Source organism: Canis lupus, chromosome 22, assembly GCF_003254725.2.
Source record: "Canis lupus dingo isolate Sandy chromosome 22, ASM325472v2, whole genome shotgun sequence".
NCBI classification, from domain to species: domain Eukaryota; kingdom Metazoa; phylum Chordata; class Mammalia; order Carnivora; family Canidae; genus Canis; species Canis lupus.
The window spans coordinates 10,721,639-10,742,915 of NC_064264.1; the positions used below are offsets into that span (position 1 = coordinate 10,721,639).

Genomic DNA, 21,277 nt, shown 5'->3' on the forward strand with positions numbered 1-21,277 from the left:
GGAAGAGTTCCAGAGCCGGTCCAGTGGAGTCAGGGGCTTCCTCTCTCTCTCTCCTGCTTCTACTTCCACCCCTTCTGTGTTCATGGACTAGGAACTGTGGGCAGGAAGAGGTGTACTGGGATTGTGAGGAGTGACTAATTGTATGTTTTTTAATTAGTGGGGGTGAGGGATAGTACAAGTGTCTAAGGAAGCAAGGTGCTCTGTACTTTGAGGGGTCAGTTGCTGCCAAGAAAAGGTTACTTTTAAACATGAAGGCTTTAAGGCAGCCACCAGTTCCTTGAGGAAGGTCAAGCTCTATATGTTTCAGTTATCAGTGGGCTGCAAGCTATAAGGAGATTTTAACTTAAGCTACATTTCTGTTGCCTTTGTTTCCCCCAACACTGGCAAGAATCTAGTGTGAAGGAATGGCTCTTACAAGGGTATATTGTCATGCCACAGCAGAGGCAAGGAGAGCTTTCCGTGATCTCTCTGGTAGATCACTAAACTTTTAGTGACCCTTAAAAGAATTTACTCAAAAATGGCTCTTTCAGGTGTCCCTGAGTGGTTCAGTTGGTTAAGCATCTGCTTTTGGTTCAGGTCATGATCCCAGGGTCCTGGGATTGAGCCCTGCATCGGGCTCCCTGCTCAGTGGGGAGTCTGCTTCTCCCTCTCTCTCTGTGTTCTCTCTCTCTCTCAAATACATAAAATATTTAAAAAGTCCTTTGACTTTTACCTCTGTTTTCATTGACCAGTGCACATCATGTGGCTGAGTGCAACACCAATGGGATGGGAGTGAGTACTCCTCTAGGGCAGGTGCGCAGGGGAGAATGGATATTACTGAACTCTTATATAATGCTCTATAAGAAGTTAGTGTGTGTCAGGCCATAGAATGTGTTGGAGTCAATGTGGATTGACAGGAATCAGTGCTTCCCTGGATTTGTAAACACTTATGTTCAAAAAGTAGTGGTAATTGGAAACACCAGGGTTTCCCTTCTTCTGAGTATTCATACACAAATATTCATAAGACAATAAAAAAGAATAATCCACCTAATTCCTTTCACACACCCTAAAATATAATTCAGGGGTGAGGATGTATCTATTTTCTGTCAGCTGTTTAAAAAAAATATGACCCAGAATTATTGTGTGGTCTTTAAGGTCACTTAGACATTATGAAACTCCTAATTAAAGTTTGGTTTGCTACTATAATGCCTATTCTTAATTGAATGAGATTAATTACCTTTCGAATAAAAGTTTTAGAAAAGACTATTTGTTTCAAATTATACATGTCCATAAATATAACATGTTTGCTGTGGAACAAAGAGCATAATTTGCAGCAGATTTTGAGAAATAATACTCTAAAACATCAAAAAAATGTTCAGGTTAATTCTAAGTGCATCACCTAAGAGAAAAATAGAGTACTCAAGTATCAATTTAACATGGAAGAAAGATGACTTTGTCATTAAAAATCAATCAAAAGTAAACCTTCAGAGTTCAAAAAGGAAAAGTACTAAAATGAAAAATGGCTTTTATAAGTAATTTTACTTTAAAATTTTAATAAATGCATTAAAATAAATATAATTTAATGAATGAGAGAATAACACTGATATGTTGCCATGGAAAAACCTCTTTGATACTATAATGACAAAAAATTTTAGATTAAAAGATTTTCAAGAGCAAGAAGAAAATGATGCTGCCTTGAGGAAGAAAAAAATGAGAAGAAAGAAACCTGTACCAACAGTAATGTTACCATCCCGTAAACATCAGAGGAGGTTACAAGGTTGCACAGTCAAGCAAAAAAAGACCCTCCTAAAACTGACCATAGTGGGAAGGATTTTTCTCTCCAGCTTTTTTTTTTTCTTTTAAAGATTTTATTTATTTAGAGTGCAAGAGAGCGTGTGTGCTCATGTGAGGGGTGATGGAGAGAGGGGAATCTCAAGCAGGTTCCCCACTGATTATAGAGCCCGACGCAGGGCTAGATCTCAGGACCCTGCCATCATGACCTGATTCAAACCAAGAGTTTGATGCTCAACTGAGCCACCCAGGCACCCCATTCCAGCTCTTATGAATGTTCTAATATGGACTAAGTCTCAAGCTTAGGACTAGAATGCACAAACAGGGATCTGTGCCAATGCCCCAGTTTTGTTGACTAGAGCATCCAAACTATGCTTGAAATACCTGCTCTAGGTAACTGTTGGCATACGTGTAATGAGTTATTTCTTATTGGGCTGTTAACTTATTTGCTTATACACGACCTTCCCCATGTGTAGCCTGATGAGTTCATCTGCCTCCAAGAGGGTGAAGAATGTTATAGCATGAATGCAAAGAAAAAGGGAGAAATGTGCTATTCTGACACCGAATATATGATTTTCAGGTCCTCAGTAAGGCAATAGGCTTGGGAGGTTGTTTTACCTAAAGGGAAAAGTATCTTCTAAATTTCTTCATTTACTTCTGTAACTATCAAATGCCTGGCTTTCTTAATCATAGAATTTTCATGCTTACAGGAACAGAAACTAACAGCCCAGACCTCCCTGTCCAGTTCATCTTGGTATGAAGGTAGAGTTGGGGAAGGGAGCTCGTGTAGCCCGTTCAAGTCAACAAGCCCTTTCAACGCCTTGTTGGCATTGTGACTTTTATGCCATGTGATGAGGTAGAGAGGAAAATGTAGACCAGAGGGTCTTTGATCTCATTTTCTGCAGGGGACACCATGGGGAGAATCCTTGCACAGCCTATGGGGTGGCTGCCTCAGATTGGAAGAGGCAGCTCCCTGTGGGAAGGCAACAGTGTGCAGGAAGGTGGGCTCCTGTGTTGATAAAAACCTTCAAATGGAAAGTATGGAAGGAAGCCTAGTACTGGCTGATAAGCGTGGTAAGGGGCTCAGGGCATCCTTGTAGCTGAGTGGCAAGGCTTTGAAGTCAACAGCTGCCTTGAAGGTTACTTGGGGTGAGGATCCACATGGGAGTTATTGCTAGACTTTTAGAGCCAGAAAGAGCCAAGTGGACCTTGTTGGCAAATGATGACTTCCCTTGGAACGCTACTTGAGTTCATGGACACACCACTATTTTACCAGCCAGAGGCTTGAGGATTGAACACCTTCAGAATGTCCACTTAACCCTACTGGCAAATGGCATCACAGCAGGTGACCAGAGAGCTAGTGATGAATATCCAGAAGGAGCCAAACACTCCTCATATAAGTGCCCTATGCTATGTAGTCTGATACCATCTCAGCAGAGAGTTGGTGAAAGAAGAGGTAATGTATAAGACAGCGCTAATCCCCTCAAAGATGAATTGTCTAAAGAGCATGCATGATTAGATTGGAGTACTTTATTTTTTATCTCTGCTATCCAGTTGAATGTGCTTCTGTGAAGAATGGTCCTATTGATTATGTAGTAAATAAAACACCACCACATTTTTCTTACGCATACAACTACGTGGGAGTAACTCGTTAGCCCACAACTTAAAAGTATCCAGCTAAGTCTGTGTGAAATTTAAGAAGTCAGTCATATCAGAGATGAAAGAAAACAAAACGTCCTCAATGGCTTTCCTAGGAGGCCCCTACAAAGGTATCTGATTCTTTGGGGTCATAATTTGCTTAGTCATTTCTGGTCCCAGATAACCAATGAAAGTATACAGCCTGGACCATAAATGGATGCTGGAACCTGCATTTAGCCTGCAGATGTCTGGCCTGCACAGTGTTGTAAAGCCTTGAACTGCTATTTATAAACAGAGGTTTTACCTGAAGATGAAAATTTCTGGATTTCTTAAAGTGTACAGAAGTGGTGACAAATGGCTAGAGCTGAGCAGAACCTGTCCCTTGTAAGGAAAAAGTGTCTTTATTGTCTGCACTTCCCACTATTTCTATGAATTTTTTTTCAAATATCCAGCTCAGGGCAGTCCAGGTGGCTCAGTGGTTTAGTGCTGCCTTCAGCCCAGGGCTTGATCCTGGAGACCTGGAATCGAGTTCCACGTAGGGCTCCCTGAGTGAAGCCTGCTTCTTCTTCTGCCTGTGTCTCTGCCTCTGTGTGTGTGTGTGTGTGTGTGTGTGTGTGTCTCATGAATAAATAAGTAAAATCTTTAAAAAAAAATCCAGTTCAGGACCCTCATTTGCATTATTTGCCTGGTACCCTATATCTCTTGAAATTGCAAATGTTGGCTTAAAGCACATGGAGAAAACAAGGGTTCACGGACCTACTGGCATAGCTGATTTTTATTTCAGATTGTCATTCTTATTTCTTAGAAATGTTTCCTAAGGGGAGAATATTTTATTTCACTTATTTGCTCTGAGGTTCATCTAATTAACTCAGCTTCACTTTCCAGGACATGTCCACTTGAACTTTATTATACCTCTTAGGGACAAGATTTGGAATTCGGACTATCTTAACATAGTGCTGGTGACTTGTTGGGTTGTAATTCTGTATTTTACCAAATGCAGAATTTTCAAATAGGAAAGATATGATTTTGCCAATAAGAAGAAAAACATTTGAGAGGAGAATTTGGTTTTGAATCTAAGAGGAAGTTGAATAATATCCATATCAGTAGCACAGGGTTGCAGTCCTACCTTGCGAATGTCTGAAACTAGAATGACCAGGATTTCAAGAACTAGATATCAGTACCCACCCCTTCATCTCTCTTCATCTCTCTTGTTTGTATTTTTCTGCATGAGGGATTCATTTTTGTTGTCACTGTTGTTTTACAGAATGATTCCCTCCTTATAACTGGAAACTAACCTAGGTGTGTATTTCTTCATAGCTTGTGATACTACTACTTTATGTGACTTCAGAGAAAGGGCAGTGATTGAGTTTAGACAATGGTTTACTTTCAGAATTGATTGTAGTCAGATTGTGAGGTTATGTGTAAATAAACCAATTCCTTCTAGACCCATGTGAGTTACCAAGCAAAGGGAAGAGTGCTAGCAGGAAATACCATAGAGGCCCACAACAGGAACCAAAGTAGCAGCAGCTTTTTATAAATAGGTCAGTAATTAATCACTGGCAAAATCTCAATTTGAGTGGGCTTATGACAAAACGAAAGCAGAGGAATTGGAGTGGGTGGGTTCACACAACTCTTGGTGGAGTTTTGCTGCAAAAGGAAAAAATAAAGAACGTATTTGTATGCTGAAGGAAATGATTCAGTAGAGAGAAAACATGATGTAGAAGAGAGAAACAATTTTTGGAGTCCTGAACTTTGATAGGTAAGAAGGGATGGATCTACTCCTGGAGTGGGATTGTCTTTAGATATTTAGAGAGGAGTATAAATAATTGATCTACATATCTAGGATAAATGGGTACCTACTGAAGGGTGAAAGGCTATAAAACTTCTTTGATTTCTTCTATTTATTTTCAGTGAAAGAGAAAGTAAGATTGTCAGCCAGGAGCAAGGATAAGAAATCATTGTTAAGGAGAACAGGAACAATGAACGGCCCAGGGAAGTTTGTGGTCCTAGATTTAAAATGGTAGGAATTGTGAATATTTTCCAGCTATGTCTAATGCACGGGGTAGTAAGGTCCAGAGGAAGTGAACATTGGAGTGACCCAGAGTACACTAGGAAAAGAAATGTGTCAATTTCCAGTGGCTGCTGTAACAAAGGACCACAAACTGGGTGACTTAAAACAACATAAATTTATTTTCTCATAGTTCTAGAGGTCAGAAATCTGAAATCAAGCTGTCAGTAGAGCTGAACTCTCGCTAAAGGTTCTAAGGGAGAATCTGTTGTCTCTTCAGCTTCTGGTTGCTGTTGGCATTTCTTGACTTGTGGCTACATCACTCCAGTGTCTGCCCCCCTGCTCACTTTCTTTCTCCTCTCCTCTCCGGCTCATGGCCACATCATTCAAATTTGTTTACACATCACCTTCTCTGTCTTCTGTGTGTCTTTCCTAAAGGCATTCGTTGTTTAATTTAGGACTCAACTGGATAATCCAGGATGATCTCATCTCAAGATCTTTTACAGAATTATATCTGCAAAGATTTCCCCACCCCACAATAAGGTAACATTCACAAATACTGGAATTAGGACGTAGACACATCATTTTGGGGGCCACCAGTTCAGCCACTATGAGGAGCAAGGAGCTGAGATTGGGTGTAGTCCCTCACATGATTTCATAAGCTATGTGAAGAGGAAAAGACAACTTCAAAGGGGAGTGAGTAATATGAAAAAGATGTTGGGATCAAAGGGCTGGACATTTAGGTAAGGCTGATTGGAATCATAGTGCTAGAAAAAATGACATGGATTAATTGAGGTGGTAGTGTGACCTAGATCAAATTGAGACATATGTTCATTGAAGATAAAATACTGAATACAGCATAAATTAAATAACTCCCTAAGATAAAGTAATTTCTCTTCCTATACTAATTCAGTGCAGCTGTCACATAAACTCCATTTCCCCTGAATGTTACTACCGCTATATGTCTTAGTGTGGCCATAGGGAACCGCATGCTTTAGCCTTCAGGAGCTTGGAGGCATAAGTGAGATTGGATCTGTGTTTAAAAACACAACAAAAGGCATTCCCACCTGCCTCTTGGTAGTTTCTTTCCATGAGCTTGTAGGCAGGCGATGCCTCAGGAGAGTGTTTTCTCAGTTCCTTTGCTTTTCCCCTCTACAGTCCTGCCGGAAACTCCTGTGCATTCTCTCTGTGGTCTTTAATAACCTCATGAAGAATTTCTTTTTTTTTTTTTTTTTTTAGGATTTATTTATTTATTTATGATAGAGAGAGAGAGAGGCAGAGACACAGGAGGAGGGAGAAGCAGGCTCCATGCAGGGAGCCCGACTGGGGACTCGATCCCGGGACTCCAGGATAGTGCCCTGGGCCAAAGGCAGGTGCTAAACTGCTGAGCCACCCAGGGATCCCCTGAAGAATTTCTTTACCATTACAACTCTTCTCTCACTTCCACCCTTCCCTTCTCTCCCAACTCGGTTTTCCTCGGGCAGTTGAGGTCAAAGGTCCTTAATCAACTTTCTAAGAAAGAGCTTCTATTTCTGGTTATTCTAATGCTCCATATGAAGTGAGTTTGAAATTCACATTCTCATTCCAGCTCTCAATTTAAATGAACCAAGTCTGAATTTATTCAGAAAACGTTTACTGAGCACTCACTATGTGCTAGACCTGAGAATACTAAAACCAAGAAGACATGACTTCTGCCTTCAGCTTACTACTCACTTGTCTAGTGCAGGGATCAGCAAACTATGACCCAAAGTCAAATCTGACATATAGCCAATTTTGTACAGCCCTTAAGCTAAGAAAGATTTCTACCTTTATGAGGGGTTGTAGAAAAAAAAAATGTATATGTGACAGAGACCATATGTGATTCACAAAAAGCATAAAATATTTGCTCTCTGGTCCTTTGAGGAAAAAGTTTGCTGACCTGTAGTCTATTGGGAAAACAGTGGAGATAATAACACCAACCTCACAAATTGTTGAAATTTGTTGTGGACTCTGTGCTATTTTTGCCTATAGCCATCATATATCTCCCTTTTTATAATAAGAGCTTATTATTTGGTGGCAAAGCCTACCCTGATAGACTGTGAACTATGGTTGGGCCTGACTCCATTACTGTTTCCTTGGGGGCTGGGTACCTAGCCTAGTTAATCCTACTTTTCATTATCTCTGGTCACAGATAATTATTCACATGGCCTAAGTAGGTCCAATAAGATCTAGCCAGGAGACTTTTGTTATAATTATTGGGAAAGAAAAAAATCAATTTTTATTAGAATTATTAGATGAACAGTGTGAGCTTTAGCTGTTTAAGGCACTCTTTCTATGAGATTAAGGAATGTAGAGACAAAAATGAATCTGAGAACCAGTGCTGAAGATACTGGTTGAGCCCTGGATTCAGTTGGACTAATTCAGTACAACTAATTCTTGTTTCTAGAGGTTTCTTTTGTGTATGTGAGATAAGTTATTTGCATTTAAACTAGTTTAAGTTTCTGTTACTGTAACATTAGGTATTCCCACTGATATCAAGTTAAATGAGATCATGAATGTTAAATAATTTATACATAACATTTAAGAAATCAGTACTCTTCTTCCTTTAAAATCAGTGCTTAGTATGCTATCAAAAATATAAATATTTACATTTAGAAGGTATGTATGTAGAAGGTCATCTAATCCACTTGCCTTGCTTTGCCAAACTGGGGTCTGTCGGGATTTAGCAGATTTAAAAGAAATTGAAAACTTAACTTCAAAATAGAGAAACACAATGGTGTGTGCTAATTATGAATTGAGATGTGTTTACTTTTGTATGGTAACTGTTATGAGCAGCATCTGATACATCTGTGGCAGACAGAGAAGACTTCCTAAAAAAGTTAGGGCTTAGCTGGATTTGAAGGAAGAGCGTCTTTGCTCAGTTAAAAGGGGTGGGGTCAGGTGGCAAGACCTAGAGAAAGTGAGATTATCCCCCACAGAGGGAATACACTCCATAAAGCTCTGAACATGAAAGAGAGCACATAACCTTCTGAGAACTGTAAGGAGTTAAATGCAGAGAGAGGATTAAGTAGTGAAGCAGGAGTGGAAAGGAGGAGGTTGTGGAGGTAACTCAGGGTCAGATCATGACAGTCTTTGTGTACCATAGTAAAGAATGTGGACCACGAGAAGAAATTCAGGTTTCTTTCTTAAAAATAAAAAATAAGTTGACAGTGTTATATTAGTTGCAGGTGTGAAACAGTAATTCAACTTCTATACATTATGCTATGCTCACCACAAGCGTAGAGAAATTCAGGTTTTAAGTTTGTTTTAGAATTAAAATGGTGCCAGAGCAATTCAGCCACTGTTCTGATCCAGGAGAATAATGTGAAGGATCTGAGGTGTGATTGATCTGAAGGATGGAAAAAGGATGGGAGCCCAGACACAGATCTCAAGGAGGGGAGAGGTATTTAGAAGGTGAGTAGACAAGCTTGGTGATTAATTCCATGTGGAAAGAAACAAAGATGGAAGAATTGCTGGATGAGCTTAGCTTTGGGCTGCTTGATGGATGGATGCTGGCTCTCCCCTCTACTATTGGAGAATAAGGAAGAGAAAGAAGCCTGGCCTGATTTTTGTTTCTTTGGTTTTGTTGTGAAGTATGGGCATGGCAGAAACAGGATAAGTTCTACTTCTGATATTTTGAGTTTGAGGTGCTCACAGTCATAAAGTAGTGTTGACTGTTAAATTAGTGAGGTCTACAGTGCCAGAGAGATTTGGGCTGGAGATCCAGAGGTTTCAATAATCATCATGTAAATGGGAGTTGAAAATACATGATGGAATGAGATTTTGTAAGGAGAGAGAGTAGCTTCTGTTGATTTATTCCAGGTCTTTTTCTTTATAAAATTGAATATAATGAGCAAAATACTTGTTTTAAATATAGGCTATAGCAATGAATTTTGAGCAGGTTTTCAATATAGTTTATATCAGTACACCTGGGAATTCTAAAATTTCTATAAAGGACTGTAGATATTATAACAATTTTTCTTAGGGATTTTGAATTCTGTAAAATCCAAAACATTATGCTCCTCTTATTGAAAAATGAAGAAATAGCATGGTATTATGGGTAGAGTCCCAGACTAGAAATCAATCAGATATACTTCATTTTATCATGCTTTGCTCTATTGTCTTTCACAGATAGGGGTTCTTTACAAATTGAATGTTTGTGGTAACCCTGTGTTGACCAAGTCTGTCAGTGCCACTTTTTCCAATAGCATTTGGTCACTTATGTCTCTGTGTCACATTTTGGTAATTCTCACAAAATGTCAGACTTTATTATATTTGTTATGGTGATCTGTGATCAGTAATCTATGATGTTACCGTTGTAATTGTTTTAGGACACCACAAACTGCACCCACATAGGGTGGCAAACTTAATGTGTGTGTTCCGACTGCTTTACTGACTGTCCATTCCCCCATGTCTCTCCCTATTCCTGAGACACAACAATATTGAAATTAGATCAATTATTAACCCTACCATGGCCTCAAAGTGTTCAAGTGAAAGGAAGAGTTGCATGTCTCTCTAAATTACTCATGTTAAAAGGTAGAAGTGCTTAAGATCGTGAGGAAGGCATGTTGGAAGCCAACACAGGCCAAAAGCTAGGCCTCTTGCAGCAAACATCCAAGATGTGAATACAAAGGAAAAGCTCTCAAAGGAAATTAAAAATGCTACTCCAGTGAACCAATGGATGAAAAGAAAATGAAACAATCAGGATGCCTGTGTTGCTCAGTGGTTAATCGTCTGCCTTTGGCTCAGGGCATGATCTTGGAGTCCCGGGATCGAGTCCTACACCAGGCTCTCTGTATGGAGCCTGCTTCTCTCTGCCTGTGTCTCTGCCTCTCTCTCTCTCTCTCTCCCTCTCTCTCTCTGTGTCTCATGAATAAATGGATAAAATCTTTAAAAAAAAAAAAAAAAAAAAAAGAGGGATCCCTGGGTGGCACAGGGTTTAGCACCTGCCTTTGGCCCAGGGTGCGATCCTGGAAGCCCGGGATCGAATCCCACATTGGGCTCCCGGTGCATGGGGCCTGCTTCTCCCTCTGCCTGTGTCTCTGCCTCTCTCTCTCTGTGACTATCATAAATAAATAAATAAAATTAAAAAAAAAGAAAGAAAGAAAGAAAATGAAACAATCTTATTGCCAATATGGAGAAAATTTTAGGATTCTGGGTAACATAAAAATATAAGGTGAAGCAGCAAGTGTTGATATAGAAGGTGCAGTAAGTTATCCAGAAGATCTAGCTAAGATCATGAATGAAGGTGGCTACACTAAACAGATTTTCAGTGTAGATGAAACAATCTTCTATTAGAAGAAGATGCCATCTAGGACTTTCATAGCTAGAGAGGAGAAGTCAGTATCTGGCTTCAAAGAACAGGCTGATTCCCATGTTAAGGGCTAATGCAGCTGGTGACCTTAAGTTGAAGCCAGTGCTCACTATTCCAAAATCCCAGGGCCCTTAAGAATTACACTGAATTTACTCTGCCTATGCTCTCTAAATGGAACAGCAAAGTCTGGATGACAGCATATCTATTTTGCAACATGGTTTACTGAATATTTTAAGCCTACTATTAAACTGTGTAGGGGAAAAAAAAAAAGATTACTTTAAAAATACTACCACTCATTGACAATGCACCTGGCCACCCAAGAGCTCAAGTACAATGCGATTACTGTTGTTTTCATGCCTTATAATACAACCTTTTGCAGCACCTGGTTCAAGAAGGAATTTTGACTTTCAGGTCTATTATTTAAGAAATATATTTCATAAGGCTAGAGCTGCCATAGATAATGGTTCTTCTGATGGATCTGGACAAATAAACTGAAAACCTTCTGGAAAATATTTACCATTCTAGATTCCATGAAGAGCACTTGTGATTCATGGAAAGAGGTGAAAATACCAACATTCACAGCAGTTTGGGAGAAGTTGGTTCTAACCCTCATGGATGACTTTGAGGGGTTCATGACTTCAGTGGAGAAAGTAACTGAAGTTGTGGTAGAAATAGCAAGAAAACTAGAATTGGAAGTGAAGCCTAAGGTGGAACTTAATTGCTGCAATCTCATGATAAAATTTAAACAGATGAAGAGCTATTTCTTATGGATGAGCAAGGAAAGTGGTTTCTTGAGATGGAATCTACTCCTTGTGAAGATGCTGGGAAGATTGTTGAAATGATGACAAAGGATTTAGACTATTACACAAACTTAGTTGATAAAGTACTGGGAGGTTTTGAGAGGATTGACTCCAGTTCTGAAAGAAGCTCTCTTGTGGGTAAAATGCTACCAAACAGCATCACATGCTACAGAGAAATCATTTGTGAAAGTAAGAGTCATTGTGGCAAACTTCATCGTTGTCTTATTTCAAGAAACTGCTGCAGCCACCCAGCCTTCAGCAAGGACCACTCCAATCAGTCAGCAGCCATCAAAATCAAGACAAGATCCACCACCACCAAAATTACAACCCGCTGAAAGCTCAGATGATGGTTACCCTTTTGTAGCAATAAAATATTTTAAAATTAAGATGTACCTTGTATAGACATAATGCTGTTGGACACCTGACAGACTATAGTAAGGTACAAATGTAACTCTTACATGCACTGAGAAACCAAAATATTAGTTTGGCTCACTTTATTGTGATACTTGATTTATTGTGGTGATCTAGAGCCAAACCCTCTCTCTTCCAAAGATCTATGTGTAAATACTGTGTTCTGTTTCCGCTTCTAACTGGTTGTGCTAACTCTGAGATCAATACATATTACCTCCATTATATGGCCTTTATTCACTAATGCTGTGCCTCTGCCAGGACCTGGAAACAAATAGGTGGTTTATAATTTACATAGGACATCCATGAGTCATGCTCAGCTATTCTGAGTTTCCACATATGGCTTTCTTTAAAATTTATTATTTTACTTGACTAAGGAGAGGATTAGACGTGTTTGAGTAAAATATTCAAACTGAATCTGCTTGCCTCAGAGAGAAGCAGATTTCTCAGAGAAAGTCTCCTAACATCAATGGAACCCTTCTTCCTAAAAGTAAGGAGGTGAAAGCAAATGTCCTGTAGGCATTCTTTCTCCTCAAATGTTCTAAAAGTTTATGTATTTATTGATCCATGTGTAATTTGTCTTTCTATCCTTTCATCCTAGTAATACTCTTAACATTGAGATGTGGTAAACAGACCTGATAAGCTCAGAGTTTGTGTGCTTTAAAGGCAAACCAGAGATATGTAGAATTTACCAACAATTGTAGACCAAAAATAAGCTGCAATTTGTGGCAGTATATCATTTTAATACTTCCTGTTGAATTGCTCTTTCTGATGTTCTCAGCTAAGGGTTTCAGTGTTGGCATAGCCATAGTAACCGGAGTCTCCATTTACTCCATGTTCTCCTGTTGCCAGTGGCTCAACACACAGTGTTTGTCTTTAGGGCTTTTGGGTGAGACTGCCTTTGACAGTTAATGTTATGTGAGTTCATTGATGCCATCATTATAAATTATTCAGAATATTGAAAGCAGCATTTGTGTCTTTTGTGGGCAGATTTCTTTTTTCATTTGGCCAAAATGTTTAATATTCAAGTGTAAAAAATTTTCCAATAGCTAGATAATTGGGTATACAGAGCATATTAAGTTAATCCAAAGTAATTCAATTATAAAATGTATTTTTCATTATGAAAAACTGACAACATAATGGATAGAAATTGTTTAAGGAAATGAATATATTATCAAATAAAGAATGATTGACTTTTCAGAAGTCACAGAACCTGACATTTTGCCTATAATGTTTTATATTTGTCATTCATTTTTGAAAATAGGCAAGCAGATTCAGTTTGAATATTTTACTCAAACACGTCTAATCCTCTCCTTAGTCAAGTAAAATAATAAATTTTAAAGAAAGCCATATGTGGAAACTCAGAATAGCTGAGCATGACTCATGGATGTCCTATGTAAATTATAAACCACCTATTTGTTTCCAGGTCCTGGCAGAGGCACAGCATTAGTGAATAAAGGCCATATAATGGAGGTAATATGTATTGATCTCAGTGAGGCATTTGATGTAGTGTTTAATGAAATCTTATTCCCCAAATAATTTAAATTGGCTTGGCTATGAGAGCAATCACATGTGTTGAAAACTGGCTGAACGAAAGGGAACAAAAGGTGGTATGAAATGCCCACCTGTCAGCAGAGAGAACTACGGTTGCGTGAGGTTTACACTAGGCTCACAAAAGAAACAAAAGAAAATAGAAAGAACACATCTTGGAAAACCTTTCAAAAATAAAGTGTATATTTGGTAGTTTTTGGTCTTACAAGGATAAATTGAAAATTATACAATGCTCTGATCTGATTTTTTTTTCCTGTTAGCATTTATAATAGCTTTTGCCTGTGTTGTAATTCAGACTGGAAGGAGGTCTAGCATAAAGGAAGAGATCTTTTGTTCACATTTTGAGATGTTTAGGACATTGTTTGTGTCTGCTTTTTGGCATTTATCATAATCTGGCTTGTGTTATTGTCTTATCTCCCTTCTTTTTTTTTTTTATTCATGGTAGGTACTTATTAATTATCCCTGTACTTTATCACAACCATTTTCTGCCCTTATGTGTTGCTTTTCTTGTCTTGAACTTATAAGTCCCTTCAAATAGAAAAAAGGCAAAAGAAACTTTACTGAATTATTTTATAATCTTAAGCATGATTATAAATGGAAAAATTGGTGTTGTGGAGGAATAAGCAGTCTGTTTTTGATTCATTACACAGACATACTGTGTATAACTTAGTTTTAAAATGTACAAAGGTAATTCTTTTAAAAACTCCTTTAACCCAAACACATATTTTTCTCTCCCTTTTTGATATCATATAAGAAAAGCACGCTTGAAATAATTTTTAACAACACATGTTCTGCTAATATTCATGAGACTGAAATGTAATTGTTAATAGAATGAAGGTCTTAACATTTATATAGAATAAGAGAACTTACTACTAATGTCTACAAGGATTATTTTTGGAATCAGTGGTGAATTATTCATGGTATTAAATTTATTGTAGGTTTTCCTAAGATTTTCACACAGAAGATTCAAAGCTCTTTTCAATCTATGAATTCTTTTACTTCATTCAAATATAGCAGTATTATTTCCATTTTATGAAGAAAATTTGGACATAGAATGAGTAAGCTCATATGTTATTGAGAAGGATGGTAAAATAAGGTCTGAAATGTACATATAATCCATTATTTTCTGATATCGTCAGAAAAGTAATCTTTTAAAAGTAGAAGGTGTGTTCCCTTCAATGGCCACTTCTTTAATTAAAATGCAGTCTGTTTTAAAATATTTGAATTTTGCCTCTTTGTCACGGTAGCACAACATAAATTGCTTATAAAGTGATTATAATACTTCCAATCAGTAAAATTCTATTTATTTTTACCCTTTGAAGGGATACTTATTTGTTTGGTTTAATTTATACCATTTTATTTTTGGCATACTCCCAGGTGGTCCTTGAGGTAATAGAAACTATGATTGTAGCATAAGATATAAAAGAAAATGCTGTTGTCTTAGAAACAGACTTTCCTGTGTTATCTTCTGGAGTGGTACACGGGCTGCCAGCAGCATACAGAGCTAGCATGGAGTTGGGAGAGCACTTTGTAAGCCAGGAGAACATTCCCTTCTTTTAACTCCTATCCTCACGTTTTGTTTCTCAGAGGATAATTTTTTTTTTTTTAAAGCAGTGAGATAAAATGTGGATCCATTAATTTTTTTTTTAGCATTTTATCAGCTTTATGCCCCATCCATGAGATATTTCATCAGAGACTGTAGGTTCCAGAGGACATACTTGAGAAGATTTCTGAATACTTCAATGATATTAGGATATCATGATAAAAATGTGTATCATCTAGTGAACCTGTGGCAGCATTTAATGGAAATTAGGATGCTCAAACCATTTGGAGAATGACCATTGAAGGCAAAAAACATTTCAACTGTGATATGTTAAAAAAAAAAAAAAGTGTCAAGAAAACAAAGCAGGTCAGAGGTCACAGGATAAAAAAAGTCCTGTTTTGGGAGTCTCCAAATCTATGAAGTAGAAGATACTCATTATTTTGGCACATATTTATTGAGCACCCCCCACTTGCTAGAAGCTGTTCTAGGCACTGCAGATCCTACATAAAGAAAACCACCCTCTGAAGCTGCCTCTCCCCTCATGAGACGTACAGTTTTCAAAGAGGCACTAAGTCAATAAACAAAATAAATGGTGTGTTACTTAGTGCTGTGGTACAGGGATGGTCATGGAACAGGAAAGCATCTAAAGCCAGGGAAGAAAATAAGCCTGTGCGTGTGTGTGAGATAGATGGGGCAGGTGAGGGGTTGGGGTGGGAGCTGCCATTTTAAATAGAATAGTTGAGAAAGTCTTATATTTTAAGGTAAAATTTGAGGGGAAACTGAAGAAGATGAGAAAAGAATCTGTCTAGAGGATATTGTTTTTATTGACATAGCAACATAGCTCTGATCATTCTTAAAATATTCAGACTTGAAAGACAACTCAGATTTCACTAAATTCCAACTAATTATGATCTTTCCCCATAAAAATCATTGCATTTATACTACCATATACTGAGCAGAGTCAAAATGCACACTATGTCAGGGTATAAACCTAAAAACATAGAATTGATTAAATGCGTTGGAATGTAGCGTGTTACAGCGTCAAGAGCTTATTGCCTGATACATGAACACATAGTGAAATATAAAGATGTGAAACTCCATTTTGTAACAGGGAAAAGTATGTATAGATGATGGGCTTTGTGATTCTTTGTTTCCTATCACTTTCTCAGATACTATAGGGGAAATATACTCTGAATTGTACGGATGTTGAATTTCTTGTATTCAATAAATATACAGAGGGATATTAGCAGACCAAAGAGGGGCATGAGGATATTCTGAGTCTTAGCCTTGCCTTTAATCATTTCCATGGATATTGGTTTCACTGGCCCTTACATTAATCATTTCTTAGCAAAAAGAGATGAACAATACTATTACCCCTGTTTTGTAAATAAGAAAGAAGATGATAGGAAGGTTAAAAGATCTGCCTCAGGCCATTCTAACTATGAGGGCTTAGTAAAGTCCTTAGAAGAAGCTATTTGTCTTAAATGACAGTTCTGAGTTTTAGACACTGAGGTCCAGATTAAACCTAATCTGAAACAGTATATTGTAATAAAAAGATAACAGGACTGGGAATCAGGAGTTCTCAATTCTACTTGCATTCATATCACTAACTAGCTCTTTGCCTTTACAGTTACTACTTTTTAAGTTGGGTCACCATTAGGTGTTATTTTATTGAAAACCATTTATTGAAAGCCTCTTCTGTACGGGGTATGGTAGTAAGTGTTGGTAAAGTTATGGTCCATACTCTGAAAATGCTCATCCACTAGTGGAGCAGATCGACAAACAAAAGAGAGTGGGCAGTGAGCTCAGTACTGCACGAGAGGCAAGTCCAGTGTGATAGGGGAGGAGAAACCGAAGCAGAAGTTAGGATGGGAGAGATGGCTTCTCAGATACTGACCCCCTACAATGTAACCAGCTGAGATGAACTAGACTTACAGTTGATTTATGCAAGACCATATCACAGGGGGAACCAAAGTACAAAGGCCCAGAGGCAATAAATAACAAAATTTTAGGTGTATAGTTATTTCACTATGGCTGGATGGTTGAGGATGAAGACAAGAAGGGTGAGAAAAGCTTGATTTTCTTTTTTTCCCCTCTGCTAAGGATGGGTCAAAAAGTGCCTACCAACCACACAAAAGGTTTGCTTTGCACCTTAAGGCAGAAGACGTGTAGGGGTGTACAGTTTTGCATAAAAGGGACCTATTGGGATACCTGAGTTTAGCACCTGCCTTTGGCCCAGGGCGTGATCCTGGAGACCTGGGATCGAGTCCCGCATGGGGCTCCCTGGATGGAGCCTGCTTTTCCCTCTGCCTATGTCTCTGCCTCTCTGTGTCTCTCATGAATAAATAAATAAAATCTAAAAAAAGGGGGGGGACCTATTGCATTTAAAATTTACAAGGTCCTGTTATAGGCGGAGTGAAGGATTAATTTGAAATAGAGAAGTTACGAGGCTCTAACAAGACTCCAAGAAAAAAAAAGTTATGAGGGGCTGAACTAAAATAGCGAATGAAGAATAGTTTACAAAAGGTTATTTTGAGAGATACTTTTCAATTTTATAAATGTACGTGAAGGGGGACAGAATGGATAATTAGGACAGTTAGAATGATTTTGAGGCAATGTAGAAATGGTTAGGTTTTGGATTTAGCTGGTGGTGGAAAAGAACATAATCTGCAGCCTTTTGTGCTTTTTCTGCAGCACACTATTGAACAAAGGTATAGAAGAGTATCCACTTGGCTAGAGTGCTGATTTTCATTTAAAGGTCAGGAGCCCTGGGATTAGTGGATCCTAGGGTCTAAAGTCATCACAGACTCAATTCCATTCATCCTCTATCATCACCCTAAAGGCCAGTTTCTTTCCCGTTTCATGGTAGGAATCCAGAGTCTGCATTCTACTTCCACAGCACGCCTCCCATGACATTGGGAACAGTTGGAACATGCCCACCCTCCACTAATTAAAGGGATGATGCTTAGTTTGGGCAAGTTGATATTTAGTCCTGGGGAGAGCCTCAGTCTCCTGTGTCAAGTGTGAGAAGGTGGAAAAGAAACAAAAATCGGGGCTCTGTCTGGAAAGGAGGGGAAATGAGCATTATGATAAAACCTCTATCTAACAAGGCTTTTAAGAATACCCACTTTGAATGTGTAGGAAAATAGGGAGCATGGATGTGATTTGGCAAAACAGGGCAAGGTTGTATATGCATGTGTACGGGGATGGAGCAGGGGACAGAGGAGAGTATGAGATGAAATAATAAAAATAGGATTATTTAGTGTAAATCAAACATACCTAGTTCATTCCTCCCCCACCGGATATTCATGTAAAAGTATTTGTGACATAATCATTTTGCAGGATTATTGCCTTAAAAGGTCTTCAGTTTTTGTCCTTTGTCATTTTCTTCATCATTTCCCCAAAACAGAAGGAAAACAGTGTTTCTGGGTTTTAATCTAAACATGAAGAGCACTCTAAGTGGGAAGCAGATCCAAGGGAAAAATAACCCTCTTAGATATAGCTGTTATTGCCATTAAATTACTACCTTAAGTAGATATACATATAGGAGATACAGTTAATTTCACAAGAAGATGGGAAGGACCACTAAGGTAATGAACTTTATTGAGAGTGCTTTTAATCCCATTATACACGTTTGAGAAGCTTTCTAAGCAGGGAAGACCACTGAGTTGATAAAAGAAGCATTTAGTTAGCAAATACCTTTGTGCTTCCCTGCTCACTGGTATATTTGCTTTGGAAATGAATATTACTCACATGGTAGATACAGACTTGTTTCTCTAACTCGTCTCAGAGTGAATGAGAGAGAGAGAGAGAAAGAGAGAGAGTGAGTGTGTGTACACATACCAAGGGGGCCATCAGTGTCATGAAGCAAGGGAATCCATTAGGCATCTTTTCATGGATATGTGGATCGCATGATTTAAGACTATCCTGGGGCATCCATAAATGATGCATAGGTTTTGTTTTCTTATTTTACATTTTTTTAGAGGGAAGAGAGATACTTGATTCTGCAATTTCTACACCTTCAGCGTTATCTAAATCTCTCTAGCTGTTGAATGCTGAGCATACAGAAGGAGCCATGCCATCTGCTGTTTAGACCATTTTCCCCAAATCCTTTCAGAGTATTCATTCTTCCTCAAACCCTTTTGAAGAATGGCTAAGATGACTTCATTAGACATCACATTTGCTTGTGTTAAAACAATGGCTGAGATCCACTCAGCAGTGATTTGGAAATTACTCAGTTAATTGTACTTTGCAGCATTTCTGTATCCTGTGTTGTCATTTAAAATCATATGAAAATATGATTCAATAATTGCAGTATTATAGTGCATTAGTTATGTAGATCCTGAATTTCCCCTCTTTTCCAATGTTTTAGGATGAGTGACATCTTCTGTAGCTGTAGGTGCTCTGTGCTAGGACATACACTATATATTTTTCAAAGCTAATCTCCTTTCCACTTATAACCACACTAAGCCTTCCCTGCACTTTGGATTAGTACATAGCTAAGCAACAGATGGTAAAAAAACAAACTAAAGAAAAAAAAATAAGCCTGAGAATCTAGGGGAGAAATTCAGTATAATGATTTTATTTGCTTGGGTCACTATGTTTTTTTTAAGTCAACAATTGAGAATCCTATAATTAGTTACCAGCAATAGGGCATTTTGTTCAGTCGTTGACTGTTTAAGGATCTAGTATCATTAAAACATTACTTTGGGGTCACTTTTAATCACTGCACTTGAGGCATGGGGTATATGTTTTAATGGTCTCCCCTTAAACTGAAGCCAAAGTTTAACAAGTTGATATCCCCGGCCCTGTAGACGAATTTACTGTTTTCTGCTGAGTGTAGCTTTTGCTGCACCGCTAGGGGGCAGAAGAGTTTTACAGTTCCTGGCTCTGTGCTGCAGAAGCTGAGTACACACTCTCAGCTCCTCCTGCAGCAGCTGAGGCTGATATAAATGTATAAACAAGCAGAAGCTATATGTGACACACACCACCATTCTTAAAGCAGAAAGCAACAACTCCAAGCCAAGTTTTTGGCTTCTGATGATGTGGTGAAGGCCAGGCTTTGCTCAGGGGCTGAGGTAGAGGAAGGAATCTTGACCAAATGACTATTTGCTGAGGTTAGGCCACGTGTGTGTGTGTGTGTGTGTGTGTGTGTGTGTGTGTGTGTGTGTGTGTGGTTTTGTACCATTGTCCAAGACTAGTGCGTCAAAATGAGGCAATTGGCAACTCCTATGCACTGCTGCTGGAGAGAGGGATTGCTGGTGCCTCCACCTGGCTCTGCCATGGGCTGTTACTGCTTGACCCTTGTTGGAAGAGGAGCAATTAAGCAACATAACGAGGAAGGGTAATGACACATGTGAGAACCAAATCTCTCGTACATTGAAAGCCTGCAGCTTTGAGGCTTCTGAACATTGAGGGGTTAGTTACAGAGTTGAGTAGGAGTAGAAAGTGATAGTAAAACATTTTATTTGTGTATAAAAAAGATTTGCTAAGTGGATATTCAGAATATTACTTGGGAAGTATATGGATTCCTACAGCATATGGGAGGTTTACAGTAAAGCCAGGGAGATCCTCAGGTCACCCATAAAGATACTTGCATTCACAGACTATATGTTTATGATTTTTAGAGAAGATGGATTCTTTTTTTTTTTTTTTTTTTTTTTTTGAATGAGGCGACTGTATTCCAGAATAAATAAAACTTTTCCACTTAGGAAAGCACAAGAGGGGTAAAAAGAAACCGGAGAGTGTGTCCCCATAGATAGGCGAGAGGCACAGCAGCTGCATTGTTCTGGAAAGGGAATAATGTGTAGGTTGTATTCTAAGTTGATCTACCTACATCTGCCATCACAGCCGGCACCTGGTACAGGGTGAATGACACACAATACTCCCCAAATGTCACTGTCCAGCCGTGTCCACCAATTAAAACTAATAAACATTCCTCCCCATGCTGAAGATGTGCCGCCAGCCCAGCAAGCAGCAGGGCAGGCGATGGCAAAGCATAATAACAGCAGTAGCAACAGCGGCAGCCAGAGCCCCGGGCAGCAGGTGCACTTGGCTGGGAGCAGGGAAGGGCACAGTGTGGCGCTGGCATTGCCTGCTCACATATTATGCAGGCAGAGCTGAGTTGTTTACAAATTGATAGCAGAGGGGATTTGGTTGGAGACAGAGCAGAGCACGGTGCATTCAGTGCTCAAGAGAAACCTAAGTGGGGTTCCATGCTGGTCGGT

At 38.8% G+C, this 21,277-nt stretch overlaps 1 long non-coding RNA gene across 8 annotated transcripts in view; it reads left to right on the forward strand.

Annotated features, from left to right (window-relative positions):
• LOC118351967 (uncharacterized) overlaps positions 1–21,277 on the forward strand; it is an 839,933-nt gene that overhangs the window by 346,189 nt on the left and 472,467 nt on the right. The gene's annotated exons all lie outside the window — the stretch shown is intronic.